The sequence below is a fragment of the Hyperoodon ampullatus genome, assembly GCF_949752795.1.
Source record: "Hyperoodon ampullatus genome assembly, chromosome: 11".
NCBI lineage: Eukaryota > Metazoa > Chordata > Mammalia > Artiodactyla > Ziphiidae > Hyperoodon > Hyperoodon ampullatus.
This window is the reverse complement of record NC_136924.1, coordinates 84,783,183-84,801,742: the sequence shown is the minus strand read 5'-3', so window position 1 is coordinate 84,801,742 and position 18,560 is coordinate 84,783,183. Positions and strand designations below refer to the sequence as shown.

Below are 18,560 nucleotides of genomic sequence, written 5' to 3'. Positions count from 1 at the left end.
TCCTAGTTTCACATGAAAAAAGAAACAAAGAAGTAAAATACCCAATGTTGATAAAGCCTTATACGATGGATTTCTGGTGCAAGTATTTATAAGTTGATACATTTAAACAAACAGAAAAACAGTTTGATAATCATACTTGAATACCAAGTTTCAATATTTGGAACTTGATAACAAGTTTCAATATTTGATATCTTAAATTCTGTTAGCATGTTCATAATTGAACAGGATAAAAAAAAGTCTTAATGTGGAAATGACACTCCCTCTGCTAAAAAAGAAAATGCTGACTTTGTTTTTGTTTTGCTTTGTTTTGTTTTGTCCTAGCCCCCCCTCCCCCCCGCCACGTCTTTTCCTCCAGAGAAAAGGTCACTCTGCCAGGTTGGATTGATGGACTTTTGAGATGCACAGTTCAAGATTAGTAAGGAGTGGGAAGAAGAGAAAAGCTAATTGATGTAGGGTAATTTAAAAATAAGTGACAGGGACTTTCCTGGTGGTGCAGTGGTTGGGAATATGCCTGCCAATGCAGGGGACACGGGTTCGAGCCCTGATCTGGGAAGATCCCACATGCTGCAGAGCAAGTAAGCCCATGCACCACAACTGCTGAGCCTGCGCTCTAGAGCCCGCGAGCCACAACTACTGAGCCCTCGTGCCACAACTACTGAAGCCCACTCACCTAGAGCCTGTGCTCCGCAACAAGAGAAGCCATGGCAATGAGAAGGCTGCATACCGCAAGTAAGCGTAGCTCCCACTCGCCGCAACTAGAGAAAGCCTGCAAGCAGCAACAAGACCCAATGCAGCCAACAACAAAAACAAAAAAACAAAAAAAAGTGACAAAGAGGCATGAACAGAAACGCAAAACAGTTGAGAAAAGGGGAAGTGTATTGGAGTGTGGCTTGTAAATAAGAGGCTCCAGAGTAATATGGGTTTACAGAAAATTGAAGAGGAGAGAAAAAGAGATATAGGAAGTGTTACTGGGGTGTATCAAAGGGAAGTTATTAACAATTTTAGACGAGAGCTCAGGAAATTATTAGAATTCCTTAAAAAATATTTGCCTACTTGAACTGTATTTCTTTGAGAGTGTTTCCCTTTATCAACAAACATTTTTCTATACTGGTACACATTATTTGAAACATCTTTTCAATGATAGCATAAGGTTCTATCCAATGAATATACTGTAGTTAATGCATCATTATTCTACAATTGGATTGATATTATTTCTATTTTTCTACTATTTAAAAACCACTATGATGAATATATTTGTACTCACTGCTTCTTTCTTATTGAACATTTCACTAGGACAGATGCACAGAAACAGAACTGAAACCTAGTCCACCTAAAACCGAGCTCTCCTGCTAAGATTATGACTAACCTCTCTGTCCAAAACTTTATTCCCTTCCTTGTCCTACACCTGTTCCCCTCAGAACCCATGTCTCATCATGGTTCTCTTTCATAGTGTTTGTGAAGGTTAATGATATTCACAAAGTGTGCAGACCACTGGCTGGCATGGAGTAATGGTCAATAAATGTTAGTTCTATATTAGTAACTACCGTTATTACTTTAGCTCCCAGGGAGCACAGATATAATCAGCCTAGATTTTCTGGTTATATTTATCCACATACTCATTAAAAGAGTATTATTCTTTTGTCTTTATTTTAATGGCATTATAAATTAATAACAATCCTATAAAAGTCTGATTTGCACTCAGTTCAGTGGAGCTATTATTTTCCTTGTTCAAGATACCCATCTATGTGCGGAAAACATAGTTATGTACCAAAAAGAAAGAAAATCCTTTAATTGCAGCTCAGTTTAAGTACTCTTAAATTGTAAAATAATTAATTCAGGGGGTTTTTTGGGGGTTTTTTTGGACAGAAAAACAAAAGGTGAACAAGACAGGAATAAATGTCTAGATTGTTGCTAAGCTTGGTTTTCACTTAGTACTACTTTGAAAATATTTCTCCTTTATTTGAGAAAATTTTATATTTACATTAGACACATTACCCAAGTCAACAGATATGAAGATACCTGTAGCCAGACTTGTAAAACTGAGATAATAGCCATATTAATACCAATGTCACTTTTAGTTAGACTCTAAAAGATATACAACCATATATAAGAATCTGCACAAAACAATATTAAATTAGCTTTTTTAATAGAATGTTTTTTAAATTCATCACTGTGTCACCATGTTTATTTCTTTGAAGAATTATTTCTGTGCACATATTTGAGTATGTGCCAAGTTGGAAGTTCCTTGTTATGAGAAATGAGTCACAAAACAAAGTTCAGATGAAGCCTTTACAACCCTAACTGCACCACATTTGAAGTTTGTATAGTTACACACACAGTGAAAAATTTGAGGGAATATCTCAGTGAATGAAAGACAACTCAAGCTGTGTAGCACTATAACAGTGTAAAATTGTGAAGGATTTCCCATTTCCAGAAACGTTTATTAGTCTGCCTAGTTCTTTCAGAATCATCATGCCCTTTCTATTTGCAAGGCAAATAGTTAATGAGTTACTTGAAGAAGTTAAACACTCGTGTAGAATTGCAAGCCTTAGGTCATATTCCACCATTGAGCTCACTCTCACGTTACTGGGAAATTAAGATCTCTTAGAACTCTTCGTTGACTTAGTAATAAGTTCGTCACAGCCCGAAGTAAACAGAGCAATCTTTAAAAAGCCAACACAATTTAGATGTTTTTTATAATTTTAGCAGCTGTGTTATTGTCAGCAATTTGATGAGTGATAAAGTCAATTATCAGCTCTGTTAGGTAAATCTCCTGTAATTTTATGAAAAAAGGTCTTAATAACCCAGCACATTCAGCACTTCATGATCACAAACATCAATGACTTTCCCAAAATGTGCTAGTTATACAAAACTTAACTTCAACTTTTCAATGATGAGAAATACATGTGACTTACTCAATTCAGTAATTATCTCAGTCATTTCTTAAATGCCTACTATTTGAGGCAGGGGGCTAGGTAAGGAATACAAAACAAATAAAATGCAGTTCTTCTCCTTAAGAACATAATCCAGTTAGGGAAGTAGAAACATAAACAGATAATTGTAATACAATATGATATGAAGGCATATTAGTTATAACTTTACCAAAGGTGACATTTTTACTGGTCTTTTTCTTTCTTTTTTTTATTGACATGAAATTGACATAACATAAAATTAACCATTTAAAACTGAACAATTCAGTGGCATTCAGTACATTCACAATGTAATGTAATGTGTAAATGCACAACCCCCACCTCTATCTAGTGCCAAAACAATTGTTTCTTTTTTGTTTTTAGCTCTGTTGAGATATAATTGACATATGACACTATGTAATATATATATATATATATATATATATACACACACACACACCAAATTTTCTTTACCCATGCATCCATCAATGGACACTTAGGTTATTTCCATATCTTGGCTACTGTAAGTAATGCTGCAATAAACATGGGGATGCATATCTCTTTTTGAGTTAGTGTTTTCATTTTGTTCAGATAAATACCCAGAAGTGGCATTGCTGGATCATATGGTAGTTCTATTTTTAATTTTTGAGACTGCTCTATACTGTTTTCCATAGTAGCTGCACCAATTTACATTTCCACCACCAGTGCCCAAGTGTTCCCTTTTCTCCACACACTCGCTAGCACTTATTTGTCATTTGTCTTTTTGATAATAGTGACTCTAACAGGTGTGAGGTGATAGCTCAGCGTGTGTTTTTTTTTTTTTTTAATAAAATTTATTTATTTATTTATTTGCTGCATTGGTCCTTCGTTGCTGTGCAGGGTCTACTCTTTGTTGCAGTGCGCAGGCTTCTCACTGTGGTGGTTTCTATTGTTGTGGAGCACGGGCTCTAGGTACGCGGGCTTCAGTAGTTGTGGCGCATGGGCTCAGTAGTTGTAGCGCACGGGCTTACTTGTTCTGCGACCTGTGGGAGCTTCCTGGACTAGGTCTCGAACCCGTGTCCCCTGCATTGGCAGGCACGTTCTTAACCTCTGCGCCACCAGGGAAGCCCCTCATTGTGGTTTTGATTTGCATTTTCCTGGTGATTCATGATGCTGAGTACCTTTTCTTGTACTATTGACCATGTGTATGTCTCTTTGGAAAAATGTCTATTCAGGTCCTTTGCCCATTTAAAAACCAGATTATTTCTTATTTTGCTATTAAGTTGTATGAGTTCCTTACATATTTTGAATAGTAATCACTTGTCAGATATTTGGTTTGCAAATATTTTCTCCCATTCCGTAAGTTGCCTTTTCATTTTGTTGATCTGTACTGGTCTTGAAATATAAGTAGGAGCTTTTTTCAGGCACAAACTGGAGGGACATAACTTCGGGTGTTCTACTGTTTTTGGCTTTCTTTTTCCAAAACAGGCTATTTATTTGCTCCCAATAAATCGACCGTCAGTGATTAAGTGATCGATGTGTCCTGGGTGGGTGAGTTGCTCTCGGGGAGAGAAAGCTCTACTGCTTTTATTATAAATCATTAATCACAATTCACAAGTGGTATTTCTAGCATGATAAAATTAAGTGAAACAAATAATGTAACAGTTCTGGTACACTATGTATTTGTTACTAATGTTACTACCAGGTGATTCATATATATTATAAATTATTTTCTTCTGAACTATCTTATGGGTTTTTAAACTCTCTACAGGTTCAAAGTTTTTCAAAGCCCTTTTGTCAGAAAAATATACATAACTAGTTTTAAATAGTCTCCCCTCAATATAGTATAAACATAAATCTTATATTTTTCTAAATGACTTGAACTCATATCAAATCCCCCTGCCTCATCTCTTAAGGACATCCCAGGCAGAACCCAGAGCTTTCCCATCATATTCAATTATTTAAAATTCAGCCTCATTTGACCTACTTCTGCTCACCCAAGTGCCCCTCTTCCCCCGTCTTGGCCAGTTTGTAGCCTGAGGGACTGAAATGGAAAGCAAAGCTCTATTCTTTTATTCTTTGTTAGATGTCTTGCCAGACAAGTATGGCAGGATCTTTAGCACAACTCTAATGAAATATAGACTGTGGACTCTACTGTTTGTTTATAGGAAGCCAACGAACCCATTAACATTTTTATTATCTACCATCATATATCATCATTTCACAATTTGAAGCATGTGGCTGCCTCTTTATAACTTTACAACCCTGTTCATTCAAGAAATGTTTGTTAATTACCCACTCTGTGTTAAATACTGTTCTACAGGTCAAACCATAGCACAAGCAAAACTTTTGGTTTCATTTGGATTTCATTTGATTTCATATTTTTTTAAGGTGTCTTCCTAGGTAGTCCAAACAGATATTTTACTTTTTTATTGATGCAAATTCTAAGTTGCTTCGAAGTACTTCAAGGTCCCCATTGAGACTGACATTTCAGGTTGACTTAAAGTGACCAACATTTATAACAACAGCACAGGTATATTGAGTAGGTACTATGTGCCACTGTGTTAAGTGATTTACTTGTTTTATTTAATCTGGATAGTAATCAGGTAAGCTAGCTAATCATATTATTCTCATTTTACAATGAGAAAACTGAGTGTGAGTGGTCATTAAACTAGCCTGATTTTATTGCTAAGTTAACCTTGCACTCTGATTCAAAAGCCAGCTAAGCTAGTCCAGCTGTCTGATTGGAGCCATGATATGAATTTAGGCTCCACCCCTTGTAAGTTACTTCACCTTTGTGTGTGTCAGTTTTCTCATCTGTAAAATGGAAATAACCACTATATCTTTCTCATAAGTTTTTTAAGATAAATTAAGGTAAAATAAATATAGCCCTTAGAATAATCTGGCACACAGTACACATTATAAAAAAATCTTAACAATTACAAGTATGTAATCCCTTACCAGAAAACCATGAGGTTTGATATGTTTCAGAATTCGGAATTCTTCAGATTTTACAAAAGTAAATGAGAGCATTTACCAAAATTTATATAACATTTTCAGCAGAGTCTGGGAACCTCCCCCTAAGCAAAGAAATGAATATATCTGACTTAAACTTGTTAATTCACGTGGAGCAGAACAAATGAGGACTCTACGTAGTTTGATTTCACTTCAGGTCTGAATTTGGTACCCAACGAGTTTGGGCCAAATGTAAATATATATTTATTTATTTATTTATTTATTTGGTTTTTAGAGACTTTGGGTTTTGAGAATTTTACTAAAGGACCTATTATTAACAACTAAGTTATATTACCTATACCAAAATGGTCAGAATCATCTTTACTTCAGGCTCTAGAATTTCAAATGGGATTCAAAGGAATATTTCTCATGTAAATTCTCCCTACCAGTTACTTGGCAGAATTTAACACTCAGTGATATTATTTGACATAACCAATTTCATTTCATCTGCTTCACAAAATGTCTCTTGACTTTCCATTTCAGAGTTTCCAATAGATATTTGAAATCATTATAAAATTTCTGCTAGTTCCTCAATACAAAGCTTTTGATTCAATTTAGATTTTATCTTATGCTGTGAAGTTTCAAAAAACATATAAAATCTTCCCAAACCTTAACCATTTTGGTGCTGTAACCTAAACCTTTTAAAGTCATAAGTAACATTCAGGATACACTGGGTTTTACTGCAGCTAACATACAGTCCCCCAGATCTCCATGGCTTAAACAATAAGGGCAGATGGGCATGCACTTGGCTTATAAAAAGTTAGTTTGAAAAAGACTTTTGGGAAAGCAATATGACATCATGAATCAAATCTTAAACGTAGCTATAGCTTTTGGAACAGTCATCTTATTTTTTGAATCTATCATAAGGAAGTAATCAGAAATGAAAGTAAAGATACATGCACAAAGATGTTACTCAAAATGTTAATTATAATAGAGGACAATTGGGAAAAACAAAACATCTACCGAAATAGAATGATTCAACAAATTATGACACACTGCTGAAACAAATTAGACACAAATAAATCAAAAGACATCCTGCGTTCATGGATTGGAAGAATGAATACTGTTAAAATGTCCATACTACCCAAAGCAAGCTACAGATTCAGTTCAGTCCCTATGAAAATGTCAATGGCTGTATCAAATCATCATGTTGTACCCTTAAAATATTTTACAATTTTATTTGTTTATTATATTTCAATAGAAATTAATTTTAAAAATCTTTGCCAAGGTTTAGTGAGGTGAGAAAATTATATAAAATAGCATGGGCTGTAATTATATTTTGTTTCTGTCATTTAGGGAGACCTAAATAGTCCTTCCTTTTAGACTCAATAAATTCAGTTTATTTAGTAAAACTGAAAAAAATCAAAATTCACATGGAACCATAAAGGACTCTATATTGCCAAAACAATCTTGATAAAGAAGAATAAAGCTGGAGACCCCACACTTCCTGATTTCAAAACATATTACAAAGGTACAGTAATCAAAGCAGCATGGTACTGGTGTAAACACAGGCATATAGACCAATTGAATAGAATAGAGAACCCAGAAATAAACCCATACATATACATTGAAATGATCTTTGACAGAGGTGCCAAGACGTATTACATACAATGGGAAAAGGATAGTCTCTTCAAAAAATGATGATGGGAAAACTGAATATCCACATGCAAAAAAATGCAACTGGTCTCTTACACCAACACAAAGATCAACGCAAAATGGATTAAAGACTTAAGCATAAGACCTGAAACTAAGTAAAATTCCTGGAAGAAAGCTTAGGGGAAAAACTTCATAACATTGATCTTGGCAATGATTTCTTGCATATGGCACCAAAGCACAGACAATGAAAGGAAAAATAGACTAATGGGAGTATGTCAAACTAAAAAGCTTCTGTGCAGCAAACAATCAACAGAGTGAAACACAACCTATGGACTGAGAGAAAATATTTGCAAACCATAGATCTGAAAAAGAAATAATATCTAAAATATAGAAGAAACTCCTACAGCTCAATAGCAAAAATCCAAATAATCCAAATTAAAAATAGGTTAAGGACTTAATACATAGATATTTCTTTTTTTTTTTTTTTTTTTTTTTTTTTGCAGTACGCGGGCCTCTCACTGTTGTGGCCTCTCCCGTTGTGGAGCACAGGCTCTGGACATGCAGGCTCAGCAGCCATGGCTCATGGGCCCAGCCACTCTGTGGCATGTGGGATCTTCCCAGACCGGGGCACGAACCCGTGTCCCCTGCATCGGCAGGCGGACTCTCAACCACTGCGCCACCAGGGAAGCCCTGTACATAGATATTTCTTTAAAGAGGACACACAAATGGCCCATGGGTATATAAAAATATGTTCAGCATCACTAATCATCAAGAAAATGCCATCAAAACTACAATGAGATATCATCTTACACTTGTTAGTATGGCCATTAGAAAAAGAAAAGTGCTGATAAAGATGTGAGGAACTAAAAGATCCCGCATGCCACAACTACGACCCCGCACAGCCAAATAAATAAATAACTATTTTGAAAGAAGGAAAGAAAGAAAGAAAGGAAGAAAGAAAGACAGGGAAAGAAAGAAAAAGCAATCATGACCTCTGTTAAGGCAATGGCATCTATCTTCCTAATTCCTTTTCTGCTCCCACAAAGACACACACACACAATGTTTTAAATTGAAAAGACATTATATACATTTTATTTTGTTTTCATTTCAAAACGTACAATTTTGAAACCACATTTTAATTTATTGATTGCATAAATTTATGCTACACAGGCATATCACAAATCATCTAGTTTTGAATATTTAGATTACTTTCAAACTTCACTATTTTAAATAGCTCAGAGCAGCTGTAAATACTTGGGAAGAAAAGCAAAAATAATCTGAAAAAATTCTGAAACAGACAGAAATTTTAAACGATGTATGAAGAAATTGCTAAATGAGGCGTCATGTGTGTGAAATTTAAAATTACTGGAAATATGTTTTGACCACTTTGTCATTTTGCTCACTTGCAGTTTTTTGGGTTTTTTTCTGGTCGCTTGGCTTGTGGGATCTTAGTTCCCCAACCAGGGATTGAACCCTGGCCCTCAGTAGTGAAAGCACCGAGTCTTAACTACTGGACCACCAGGGAATTCCTCATTTGCTCTGGTGATTAAATTATTTTTAACCAAATCATCTGGAGCTAATGTTATTGATAATTATTGCTGAGTAAAAAAAAAAATACAGGATATTTCTTTATACATGTTAATATTTTATAGTTTAAAAAAATGAGTGCGTACTATAGGAGAAACATTCTTACACATCTCTATTCCTGGGTAATTTATTCTTTTGGCTGCAATTGCCAATATGATTAAAACAATTTTTCTCCCAAACTAGTTATTGGCAGTACATAAGAATCCCATTTATGTTTGCATATTCTATAACAGCTAAGATAGCCTTGGCTAAGCTGAAAGAGAGATTAATTTTATGGGGCTTGTGCCCACCACCCCCTTTCCCCTCCTTGGGGTATTTTTTTTTCAATGAAAAATACAGTGCTTATTTTCTCTTTTTTAATTTTGATGATAAACACAAAATCATAAATTAACCTACAAGTGTGAGTTCTGATTTAGCAGAGGCCTATCTTGTGATACTGTTTTCATATCAATTATTTACCAAATATTTTTACTGTATTTTAAATTTCCTTTCTGCCTTAGTTTTTATTTAGAAGAATATTCATTTGATCTTCCCTGGTGGCGCAGTGGTTAGGAATTCGCCTGCCAATGCAAGGACACAGGTTTGAGACCTGGTCTGGGAAGATCCCACATGCCATGGAGCAAAAGTAACTAGGTCTACAAGCCACAACTACTGAGCCCGTGTGCTACAACTACTGAAGCCTGTGCTCCGCAGCAAAGAGAAGCCACCACAATGAGAAGTCCGTGCACCACAACAAAGAGTAGCCCCAGCTCCCTGCAACTAGAGAAAGCCCACATGCAGCAACAAAAACACAATGCAGTCAAAAATAAGTAAATAAATAAATAAATTTATTTAAAAAACAGAGCATTTCTATCACCCCTGAAAGTTTCTAAAAGAAAAGGAATATTCATTTGCCTCCTAATGTTGTGCCCTTCTTTTTAACATCAGGTTAATAATTTTGCTTTTTTATGATTTGTCATGTGTCCTGTTGTTTTGTTTTGTTTTAAATTTTTTTTCTATTTCTTTAATTTCTTTTTTTTTTTTCTTTTTTTGACTGTGCTGCCAGGGAATTCCGGCATGTGTCCTGTTTTAACATTTATTATTTTGTGATCAAGATACAATTAATATTAAAAGAATAATTTGTATCTATAGAAATACATGTTTTGTATTCTTTTTATGGCTAATTAGAACACTTTACATTATTTGAACTTTTTTTTTTACCACTCTGCCTCTTCCTCTTTTCTCCTCAACCCAACTTTTTATTTTTTCCATATGAAAGTCTCTGTATTAGCCACCTCTTACATATTTGTTTCAGACATATGGTTTTGGGTCAAGAATGTGTACCTTGGTTGGGCTATTATTATCGCTGAACACTGACTCAGGGGTGCTGGAGTGGGTAGAAACTCCTGCTGGTTTTCTACAATGTCTCATACTTGTCACATATAAGTATATTAAAAAACCCTAGAACTGATCCTTAAGTAACCCCATCTGGCACATTTTGGCATCCATGGTACTTTTAACCATTTGGATAAGATATTCAGTCAGTTTTCTATCTAATTTATAACTGGATCCTAGGCCATATGGTCCTAATGTGTTGACAAGAAGAAAGAATCACATCTCACCAAAGTCCAAACACATGAAGTCCGATGTTTTCTCATTATCGCTAATGGCCTGACACCATCATAAAAGTTAATTAATTAGTATAGTAGGCTTTGTTCTCTTTAAACCATCAGAATTTTGCCTTACTGTACTTAAATCTCTTCTGGATGGTTACTATTGGATGGCTTAAATAATCTGTTAACAGTATATAGTAGTTACCTAGGCAATCCTGGTTTATCTCACCAGTTTATGATTAATAGGGCAACATTCTGCCCATCTTCCTTGAAAAACTAGTATTTCTTTTAACTCTTTAGCAATCTTCAGAGTTTTCATTATCCATCAATCCTCCAAAATAATGGCCTGTCTCCTCGCCTCTGCTCCGGTTTTAGGTACCTTGCAGACATTATCGCTGAGCTGCCAGTTACTGCCTCATTCCTCATTCCCTGCTATTGTGCTCTCTTTCCGGGTCGTGTTACTCAGAGCAGCTTTAAAATATACAAAGGGAAGAAAAGGAGAGTAACATGAGCTGACCTAGTGGATCACAAAGGGCCAGAGAAAGTAGGTCCTTGATATTCTCCTTACCCTTCCCCCAGAATATTCTCCTCTAGTCTCTGATACACCTCTCCCAAGGAAAGAAGAGAGAAGCTTCCTTCGTTACGCAGACCCCCCCAAACCATAACTTAGTTCTAGATTTTGAAATCCCTTTGCTGAACTAAGGTTTAAGCATTGGAACAATACCCCTGGTCGAAGTTAAGAAAGACTTTTACCTTTTATTATCTAATAATAATAGCACCACCTCATTTAATAATAGCTAATTATTATGTACCATTTCATTTAATCCAGATGAAAACTTAATAATAATATTTGAGCCTTTACTAGGACCAGGCATTATCCTGAAGGTTTGATAATCATCTATTTAAATCTTCTCCGCAGACCTGTTTATTAGCACTGTTTTGCAGATGGGGAAACTGAGGTTAAAGGAGAGTAAATAAATTGCTCAAATTCTGCAGCAGGATTGTCTACTTACAAAGCTCAAATTCTTTTCATCCCCTTCATTGTCTCTCCAGTCTCTGTATAATATGCTTTAATGAGCTAGAAAGTAAAGTTTCATCCTTTGGAACAAGGTGGAGTCTGAAGTTGGAGAAAGTGGCCCTTACTTGTTGTGTATTTTTCATGTGCTGTAGGCACACAAGTAGTAGGCATTAGCCCTTTGTAGTTTGTGTGCATACACAATTGCTCTGAAATCCTTACTTCCAACTATCAAAATACAGTTTCAAACACTTCTTATGGAGGACCGAATAGTGAGAATAGAGATATTAAATGTTTAAATTGGGAATTGGTGTTTAAGCTATTGGGTGCATTTGGGAGAAAGTTGGAATGGTAGTAAAACAATATAGAGTGATTCAGTATACATTAGGAGTCTGAAAAAATTGCTTTAAAGTATAATGCAGAACATATTTAGCCTGTCACCCATTTTATTGTCAACAAATAATTATTAAGTGCCTATTAAATGACAATCATCAGCTAAGTCCTGGAAAAATGGATTTAAAAAACCACAGGATTTTTTTTTTTTTTTTTTGGGCCATGCTACATGGCTTGTGAGATCTTAGTTCCCTGACCAGGGATTGAACCGGGACCCATAGCAGTGAAACACTGGACCACTGGGGAATTCCCTGTTTCTTCATTTTTAAAATAATGATTTTGCCACTGATGTATATAGAATTAAGATGAATTATTGATCAGCATTTGTGAACTTCTAATTAATACCACTTAAATAACAATAATAAGGAATTCCCTGGCTGTCCAGTGGTTAGGACTCCATGCTTTCACTGCTGAGGGCCCGGGTTCAATCCCTGGTCAGGGAACTAAAATCCTGCAAGCTGCTGCACTGCATGGCCAAAAAAAACAAAACAAAAAAACACCAAAAAAGATAGGAAAAAAATAAATAACAATAATAAAAACTACTAAATCAATTTTAACAAATACTGTGAAAAATATGATTTCAACATTATTTTTTAATTAATCTGCTTTTCCTCACTGATTTAAACTATTAATCTTTATTACGTATAGAATACCCATTTATACATGGATTTTTCTTTTTTGGGATCTGTTTATTTCTGTGCCAGCCTCTCAACTTATGCCTTTATAATATGATTCAATATTTGGTAAGGTGTATTCCCTCTCATTACCCATATATCTTTAAAAACATTTTTCCCCTTACATATTTTAGATTCTTATAATTAGGAATCATTTAAAATATTTCTCTGTTCTACTAAATCCACAATTGTAATTTACAATATGCAAGATACTGCCTTGAGACCATGGAGGCTATTAAGAGAAAAATGATAGAATCTTGTTATTAAGGAATTAGTCTATTGTATGAAATAGAGTTATAATCTGATTCTAGGAATAGGAAAAAGAGGCAATCCAGAACAAGCACTGATAGACATGTTTTATAGAGTTAAATATTTATTAGCTCTTATTAATATAGCTGAGCATACATGTGTTTGTTATAGTAGCTTTATAGATGGCCAGCTCCCTTAGGCTCTCTTAAAGTTGTGAAGAGCAGAACACGTGTAGCTTCATTTTTATGTAACATCTGAAAATCCAAACACCTAGAGGCTCTTTCTTTTTCTTTTTTTTTAGAGGGGGAGCAGTGGAGCAGAGCATGCACATCCTTGAACACCAGGGATCACAGGTGTTTTGGATTTCTGAATCTTCAGTTCAGTCTACAATGACATTAACTAACCCTGATTCTCTGTTAGGCGTACAACAGTGATTTCATTTTAAACATGTGTTCAGTTTGGGGGATGATCTAGCTATTAGACACATCCATATAATCTCGTTTCACATAATATCTTCTTCTGCAAATTCTTTGTTACTACTCTGCTGACTAAAGTTAACTCCATTGTCATTAAAATATTTATGACTAGAGCCTTTGGATGTATATTCAGTGATCCTTTTATTCCCTCATACTAAATGCTTATTATGTAGCAAGTTATAAACATTTTACTAGTCTTTTATATGTGGCACAATCTTTATGATTTAAATCTACAGTGTGGGTGGCACAAGGCAGAATTTTTTAGGTGTTCTAACGGATGCATAAAAGAAGTAAATTTAGATTAGGAAAATCCACATAAGCTCCGTGAAGGTGATTGCTGGAGGTTAAGCTCTGAAGAGTGAGTGAGATTTCAAGAAGCAGAGAATGAGACAAAAACAGGTGGAGAGAGAAGAAACAGAGAAGTCAGCTATTTGCAAACTAACCAGAGGTTGCTGTTGGGTCCTCAAAGCTGCTGTTTGATTTCTGACTTCTAGGGCCCTTGTTGTCTCCTGAATATATGTCTAAGTAGATAGATGTATTCAACCTACCATAATTAGTCTGTTGTAGGATATTTCTTATCAATTTATCCATCTATCTATTATCTATCAATCATCTATCTAATTATTTGCTTACTGAGGGACAGCTGGGTTGTTGCCAGTTATAAGCCATTATGACTAATACTGCAGTGTACATTCTTGTACACACTTCCTCATGTACATATGTGGGATTTTTGTATATACCTGGAATTGAAATTGGTGGATGGTAAAGAATGCCTATCTTCAACTTGATTAAATACTGCAAAATTGCTCTCCATAGTTTTATTTTTTTTTAAATGAATGTATCTTCCCACCAGTAATGTACACTTGGCACTGTCAGAATTCAAACATTTTTCCAATCTAATGGATAGATATAAAATGGTGTCTTGTTGTTTTAATTTGCATTGCCTTGATTATTAGTTATAGAAGTATTATTTTTGTAAGCTTATTTGCTGTTTGGATTTCTTCTGAAAATTAATATTCTTTTCCCATTTTTCTCTTGGGTGGTTTGGCTTTCTTATTGATTAGTGGTATTCTGAATACTAATCCTTTTTTCATCATATATGTCACAATTATCTTTTATCTTTTTTATGACTTAATTAATTTCATGAAGTTTTAAATTTTAATGTTTTCAAATTTGTCAGTCCTTTTCCTTCAGGGTGTTTGCTTTATGAACCTGCTTTAGAAAATCTTTCCTTAACTTGCAGTCATGGAGACTTGATCCTATATTTTCTTTTTCTTTTTTTTTTTTAATGTAACTTACTTTTTATTGAAAGTATTTTGCATTTGTGACTGATGCTTTCTGGGTTATGCCATACATTTTAACATTAAAGGTTAAATTATTTTTTACATGCAAGTAGTGTTTATGGTTTTCCCCACATAGGATTACTGATTATAAAAAGATGACACACCACATGGGTTGTGCCTTTTTTAATTGAAAAGCCAGCAAACTGTCTAATTCTGTTTCCTCCCAAAACACAAACTGAGTAGTAACTGAGCCTCTAGCCAACATATTCAAAGCTGAGAGGATTAAAAATGCAAAAACAAGTCCTCAGATCCAATTAAGGGAGCCCTGCTACATACAGGCTAATCAATACCAGTGGTACTCTGACTCCAGGAAGCTGGAAGACATTCTGATAACCCCACTCTGATAACATTTACCTCAAGTAGCCTTTTTCCAGTTTCCAACTCATGAATAAAGATAATACGTTGTTCATTCTATTTCAGAAAATTTTTTGCAAGTTGTTTTACTTACAATGCCAACTTTTAAAAGTCACTAAACTAAAGTTAACTGGACAATAAACTAGGCAGAAATCGCTTTACAAAAAGAGGGAGAGCCCAAAATGCTACTTTCTATAGAGAACCCACAGTTCAATTTTATTCAGAGCAAAGAAAAAAGAACTTTTGATCATACTAGAAGAAACTGAGCCATAAGTTTGGAATCTGTACTGAAACTACACATGCAATGAGGACAACATTCTGCTAATACAACTGATTTGCTGCTGCATTTGTGGACCGTTTTTCTAATACTAACAATTATAAACAAAGCAGTGCAACTAGTATCTGGAACAATCCTTACAGTGTTACAGCATCAGTCACAAAGTTTCACTTCTCCTCACACCACTGGTTCTCTTTGTGTACCTGGGCTTCCTTTTCTTCAGTAAAATCTTTTTTTTTGCGGTATGCGGGCCTCTCACTGCTGTGGCCTCTCCCGTTGTGGAGCACAGGCTCCGGACATGCAGTCTCAGCGGCCATGGCTCACGGGCCCAGCCGCTCCGCGGCATGTGGGATCTTCCCGGACGGGGGCACGAACCCGTGTCCCCTGCATCGGCAGGAGGACTCTCAACCACTGCGCCACCAGGAAAGTCCCAGTAAAATCATTTTTGATATTGAATGTCTTTCGAATCTCCTCAGGATTTTTCCCCTTGATCATATTGTCAACAGTCTTGCAGGTAACATCAAGCAAACCTTTGAGGTCTAAGTAGTTTGCTGCCAATATAAACTCAAAAAGTGTTCCTGGGGCTTCCCTGGTGGCGCAGTGGCTGGGAGTCTGCCTGCCAATGCAGGGGACACGGGTTCGGGCCCTGGTCTGGGAGGATCCCACATGCCGCGGAGCAACTAGGCCCGTGAGCCACAACTACTGAGCATGCGCGTCTGGAGCCTGTGCTCCGCAACAAGAGAGGTCGTGACAGTGGGAGGCCCGCGCACCGCTATGAGGAGTGGCCCCTGCTTGCCGCAACTAGAGAAAGCCCTCGCACAGAAACGAAGAGCCAACACAGCCATAAATAAATAAATAAATAAATAAATAAAAAAGGGCAAAATTCCTTTAAAAAAAAAAAAAAGTGTTCCTTGGTCAACTTTCAGGAATTCTTGATCCGAAGCAGCGATATCATCTGTTCACTTTTCTTTGTTCTCATTATCCTCAGGAGGAGGAGGATCATCCTTGTGGTGGGTGCACCACTGAATGACCTTTTTTAATATTGCTGCATTAACATTTGGCAAGGGGACTGGATCAACATCTCCTTCATCATCCATTCCCAAATCTTCCAACATGGTCTTAATAGTCACAGATTGTTTCGCAATTACAACATCAACTTCAAATATCTCTCCATCAGAACCCTGCAACTTAATTGAAGGCATGGTGTTAGGACTCTAGGAGATGGCGGGCCAGCGGCTGATGAGAGCAGGGCGGCATCTGCAAAAAGAAAAACAGAAAAGCGGAGAACAAGGCCAACCGACACTATATTTTCTTATACACTTTTTTCATTCATTTATTCACATTTTAAAAATGACTACTGCCTTGTCAAAGACATAAGTATGAAATACAGCCTCTAGTTTACATTAGGGTTCACTCTTTGTGTTGTACAGTTATATGGGTTTTGTAAAGTTCATGTCATCTATCCACCATTACAGTATCATACAGAGTAGTTTCACAGCTCTAAAATTCCCTGTGCCCCATCTATTCATCCTTTCTTCCCTCTGGCTGGACACTTGGTAACCACTGATGTTTTTATTGTGTCTAATATTGTTTTGCTTTTTCCAGAATGTAATACAGTTGGAATCATTTTATAGCCTTTTCAGATTGGCTGCCTTGACTTAACAATATGCATTTGTTTCCTTTTTTTTTTTTTTTTTTGGTGGATTGATCCCTCATTCCTTATTATTGCTGAATAATATTCCATTGAATAGATGTACCAGTAGTATTTTTTGTTGCTGTTTTTGTTTTTTCTATTCTACTCACCTATTCACAAATATCTTGGTTGTTTCCAAGTTTTGGCAATTATGAATGAAGATTCTATAAATATTCATGTGCAGGTTTTTTGTGTGGATGTACGTTTTCAACTCATTTGGGTAAACATCAAGAAGAATGATTATGGATCACATGGTAAGACTATGTTTAGCTTTGTAAGAATCTTCCAGACTCTTCCAAAGTGGCTGTACCATTTTGCATCCCACCAGTGATGAATGAGAGGTCCTGTTTCTGTACATCTTCACCAGCATTTGTTGTATTTTGGATTTCGGCCATTCTAATAGGTGTGTAGTGTTATCTCGTAGTTTTAAGCTGCAATTCCCTAATGACATGATGTTGAACATGTTTTCATATGCTTGTTTGCTATCTGTATTTCATCCTGGGGTGAGGTGGCTGTTCTGATCCTTTGCCCATTTTTAAACTGGGTTGTTTTCCAACTGTTACGTTTTCAGAGTTATTTGCATGTTTCAGATACAAATCTTTCATCAGATATCTGTTGTTGCAAATATTTTCTCCCAGTCTGTGTCTTAGATTTGCATTCCTTTAAGACAGAGAAGTTTTTCACAGAGCAGAAGTTTTAAATTTTAATTAAGTCTGTAAGCAGATAGGCTAGGGGGTCCCCAGAGAAAGAAAACCAGGCATGGCTTTCTTGACATAAGAGAAGTCATTTTTGGCCTAAGCCATTTTGTGATCTAAGCTTGGCTGCAATGCTTGCCCTTGAACAGGTCTCAGTAATTAACGATCTTAAGGGAACAAAGGAATGTAGCAACAGTGGAAAAGCAGTCAAGCAGCCGCAGTTCAGCTATAAAACAGTCCTAGTTCCTCCTCAAAGGATATACATAATGATACATATCTTTGAGTTGTTCTACAGGAACTAAGCCCCCCTCCCCTTTAGTCCAAGACTAAAGCTTGGACTCTGTTGACCTTTGCCCCAATAATATGCTGAATTCTCCTTAACTCAAGCATATTCATGAATAGGCATGTTCCCTTAGCTTAAAACTTCTCCAATTTTGCTGTTCGAGGAGACATTGCTTTGGGAAAGATCCCTGGTGTTCTCACTTGCTGCAAGTAATAAATACTACCTTCTCCAGCTCTTTGCCTTGGTTGTGTCTTTCGGCTTGAAACCCACGAAGAGGCAAACTCAGTTTTTGGGTAACAATGGGATCAAAAAAATTTTCCCATACAAATAGCAGTTATTCCAGTACTGTTTCTCCATCCTTTCCTAATTTTCAATGCCACTTTTATCATATTCAAAGATCTCACACGTGTGTAGCTCTTTTTCTGAAATC

General features: G+C 36.0%; 1 pseudogene across 1 annotated transcript; it reads right to left on the bottom strand.

Moving 5' to 3' along the window:
* Nucleotides 1-15,626: 15,626 nt before the first annotated feature.
* On the bottom strand, nucleotides 15,627-16,661 carry LOC307059986 (S-phase kinase-associated protein 1-like; annotated as a pseudogene). Its single transcript has 3 exons — nucleotides 16,370-16,661; nucleotides 15,900-16,037; nucleotides 15,627-15,688 (listed from the first exon to the last, which is right to left on the bottom strand). The product of its transcript is annotated as an S-phase kinase-associated protein 1-like (transcript).
* Between the last annotated feature and the right edge of the window lie 1,899 nt (nucleotides 16,662-18,560).